Source organism: Octopus bimaculoides, chromosome 5 (genome assembly GCF_001194135.2).
Source record: "Octopus bimaculoides isolate UCB-OBI-ISO-001 chromosome 5, ASM119413v2, whole genome shotgun sequence".
Lineage (NCBI taxonomy): Eukaryota > Metazoa > Mollusca > Cephalopoda > Octopoda > Octopodidae > Octopus > Octopus bimaculoides.
Genome location: NC_068985.1, coordinates 17,820,890 through 17,825,386, shown reverse-complemented (window position 1 = coordinate 17,825,386; position 4,497 = coordinate 17,820,890). Strand labels below are relative to the sequence as shown.

General features: G+C 33.3%; 1 long non-coding RNA gene across 1 annotated transcript in view; it reads right to left on the bottom strand.

The window, feature by feature from the left end:
- LOC128247894 (uncharacterized) overlaps window positions 1-3,921 on the bottom strand; it is a 23,723-nt gene extending 19,802 nt beyond the window's left edge. The window contains exon 1 of the long non-coding RNA XR_008264203.1: window positions 3,381-3,921. This is a non-coding gene — a long non-coding RNA (uncharacterized LOC128247894). The remainder of the gene's footprint in view (window positions 1-3,380) is intronic.
- Window positions 3,922-4,497: the final 576 nt, after the last annotated feature.

Here is a 4,497-nt window from a genome sequence, read left to right as displayed (position 1 = left end):
TAACAACAACAATACTAATAATGATAATAATAATAATAATAATAATAATAATAATAATAATGATAATAATAACAACAACAATACTAATAATGATAATAATAAAAATAATAATAATAATAATAATAATGATAATAATAACAACAACAACAATACTAATAATGATAATAATAATAATAATAATAATAATAAAAATAATAATAATAACAACAACAATACTAATAATGATAATAATAAAAATAATAATAATAATAATAATAATAACAACAACAATACTAATAATGATAATAATAATAATGATAATAATAACAACAACAACAACAACAATACTAATAATGATAATAATAATAATGATAATAATAAAAATAAAAATAATAATAATAATAACAACAACAATACTAATAATGATGATAATAATAATAATAATAATAAGGATTATAATAATAATAATAATAATAATAATAATGATAATAATAATAATAATAATAATAATGATAATAATAACAACAACAACAATACTAATCATGATAATAATAATAATAATCATGATAATAATAATAATAATAATAATAATAATAATAATAATAATAATAATAATAATAAAGTCAGAGAGAAGGTAAAATCCTAGCAGTCTCGCCCCAAATTTAATTTTGTCCCTTTGTCTCCTTCACACACACACACATACACAAAGGACTACGTTTGAGGTTTGTTACAGGTTAACATATTTTTCGTATTCAAAACCAAGGTTATAGAAATATCTTACAATTGCCATGTTGTCGCCAGAGGTGTTTCAGTGCCATTTAAAAGCATTCATCGTTCGTAGAATGTCAATGCTTCTTAATGTCAACGGTATGGACGAAGTTAGCAACACTCCAGTTGTTGGTTAGTTAAATTGTAAACTGCTTACGACAATGACATTTACAACCAATATTTTCATTGAAATTGTTTACTGAAGATTTATTGCAATTTACTTTCTCTTTAAGACTGTCGACGTTTTCTGGGTTTGTAGTCTTATGACATTTATCAAAATATAGCTGTTCTATTAGTCCAGTTGACTTTCCTTTGTGACTATATGTTAGACTATTGCCGACTTCTGGCAGTTATTTATTTATCTATTTACTAATTTTACTCGAAATAGTCAAATTACTTGAGCCGCAGTGACTTGCACCATATACAATCATAGCTCCTTTTCGGCACTTTCTACCAGTTTAAAAAAATATATGTACCTCTCATTTGAAGATATATTACTGGCAATCATAAGCAATTTGGCATTACTTATGTTCTCCCACAAATACTTCGACAGACTCTATTTTCGGGTATTTGTCAAAGCTTAGCTGTTACAACCTTCTTACTTTTTCTTCTTTCTCTTTTTCTTTCCCCTTCGTTCCCATCGTTTAAAACCGGTATGTACTCGTTCAATCATTCTATTCAACTGCTTCCATGGTTTACGTGATCATCAGGATAGATCACATGGTTCAACAAGTATATCAAACTTCCCTTCTTGCATTTCCATGTGATCTTTCGTTTTTAGAATTTTGCTTGGTTGTCTAGTTAGCCTATAGGTGTTTCGTGTATGTGTAAACATATGAAGGATAGATTAGCATAATCCTTGATAACTGAAATATATTATACACTAAGGCCAATTGGAGGCGCACAGCTTAGTGGTTAAAGTGTTGTACTCACGATCGTAAGATTGTGGTTTCGGTTCCTGGACCGGGCAATGCGTTATGTTCATGAACAAAACACTTCATTTCACGTTGCTCCAGTCCACTCAGTTGGCAAAAATGAGTAATTCTGCGATGGACCGGATTCGCGTCCAGGAAGGAGTGGATACGCCACCAGAGAAACCGGGAAGCTCCTTACGGAGTAATGTGAACTAACCCACACTAAGGCCAAATGTGGTGGCTGTAAGAATACTGCGTGCTGTAAATGTTGTAGAAGAGTTAGCTGTATGTCGTTCATAAGATGTTTGTCGTGTGTGTGTGTGTGTGTGTGTGTGTGTGAGAGAGAGAGATGCTTATATTGTTGACTATAATGGTTGTATCTGAGCTATACAACAAACTCAAATTAGCCCCTATCGAATCCGCTGTTACCTTTTTACCAGCAACACAGCAAATACAACTATTATACTCAACAAGAATTCTAAATGATTCATGTAGGGTTGCCGTTTAAAGTGTTTCTCAAGAATATCGAGAAGATATGAGTGTAATGTCATCTGTGTTAGAGGTTGTATGTATATTTTTAGATGTATGTATAAGTTGAAAATAGCAATTGAAAGAACAGATCTTTATCGTACTCCAATCAGGAAATTACAAATTCTGGACAAGTTGTATACTGCAAAGGAGAGTTCATAGAAAAGGGTGATAAGTCCAACAGCAGTGAACATAAACTAAATCCTATCAAAATTCCCTGTAAACCATCCTACGGAGTAAGAGCTGTTCACACACTGATCATCATCTTTAATTTCGATAGATTCAGGATGTTGCCAAGTACTACACAATTACTGAAGCCCTCAGAATTTTTTCTAGCAATGTAGTAATTCAATCGGTGTAGTGAGTTGGAGAGATAATTGTTGGGTGAGTCATTGGAGAACTTCTGAACTTGCGACAATGCTCCGACAACAACAACAATAATAATTCTTTCTAATTTTGGCACAGGGCCGGCAGTTTCAAAGGGAAGAGTTAGTCGATTAAATCGACTCCAGTACTTAATCGGTGCTTATTTCATCGACCCCGAAAGGATGAATGGTAAAGTCGACCTCGACAGAACTTGAACTCGGAACACAAAGAGAGACGAAGTCTCGCTAAGTATTTCGTCCGGCGTGCTAACGATTCTACCAGCTCGCCGCCTTCTTAATAATAATAATAATAATAATAATAATAATAATCTACTGATGTTCAAGTTAACCTCATCAGTAAAGGAGCGCATACAATGATTATGGACACTGTCCCTCATCCCTTCGTCCGTCGAAATAGAATATATATATATATATATATATATATGCATGTATATAAAATTACACATATGTATTTATTAATAACATAAATACACATATGATACCACCGTGCTCCAGCATGGCCGCAGTCAAATGACTAAAACAAGTAAAAGAATAGACACATAAAACGATTGTAGATAAATGCCTTTTATGTTTGTATATGTACGTATATGTATATGTACACACACAGACACCCACAGACATATATGTATGTATGTATTTATATTATATATATATATGTATGTATGTATGTATGTATGTATGTATATATGTATATACATGTATATATATGAAGGTAGTATTCAATATGAATATAAAAATACAAAAAAAAAAATTACTTCTTCAGCCCTAAAATTAGCCAACGAAGTGAAAAGTCAAATCTACCTACTTGCAATTACCACTGCATAAACAACAGAACAGGAAACAGTCAGCAGGTACACGTACTTTTTCTTTCATGCCGTTTAGATATCTAAGTGTCTTTCTGGGTGTTTGTGAACGTCAAGAAAACCTATCTGTTGCTATGGTAGCAATTACAGTACAACTACTTAACATTTTCGTTTCGATTACATCATTCAATACATTTCGTCTGTCTTTACGTTCTGAGTTCAAATTCGGCCGAGGTCGACTTTGCCTGTCATCCTTTCGGGGTCGATAAATTAAGTACCAGTTACATACTGTAATCGATCTAATCGACTGCCCACCCCCTCCACAAATATTTCGGGCCTTATGCCTAGAGTAGAAAATATATTTCGTCTGTCTTTACGTTCTGAATTCAAATTCCGCCGAGGTCGACTTTGCTTTTCATCCTTTCGAGGTCGACTTTGCCTTTCACCCTTTCGAGGTCGATAAATTAAGTACCAGTAGCGTACTGGTGTCGATCTAATCGACTGGCCCCCTCCCCCAAAATGGCGGGCCTTGTGCCTAGAGTAGAAAAGATTATTCAATATATGAATGTTTTTGCCGAGCAGCAAACGTAATATAGATATTTCACTTTTATATTTGGTTTGCAAGATGATTGATGTGAACTCGTGCAATGACTCACCCGATATACAACAAAGTAACGTAGATAAATTTTTATGCTTGCTGAGAGACCTTTTGAAAAAAAATTATATATTACTAGGCTTAAGAATATTGGTGGAGCATTCCCGCTGAATTTTCCACCGAATGTAAACTAGCCAAGGGATAGTTTATACGTAGTCACCCATCTTTGTTCAGACCACAAAATAAAAACACATTCTATTGTGAAAATTAGCTGACCATACATCACCACTGTGGTCAGAAATTACAGGAGGTAAAAATATCTATAGATTCTTCATAAAAAAAAATATGGCTGTGTGATAAGAGGTTCGCTTTCCAACCACATGTTTCCAGGTCTAGTCCCACATAGTAGAACCTTGGATAAGTGTCTTCTGCTATAGACTCGAGCCGACCAGAGCCTTGTGAGTGGATTTGATAGATGGAAACTGAGAGAAGCTCGTCGTATATATAATGTGTGTATGTGTTTG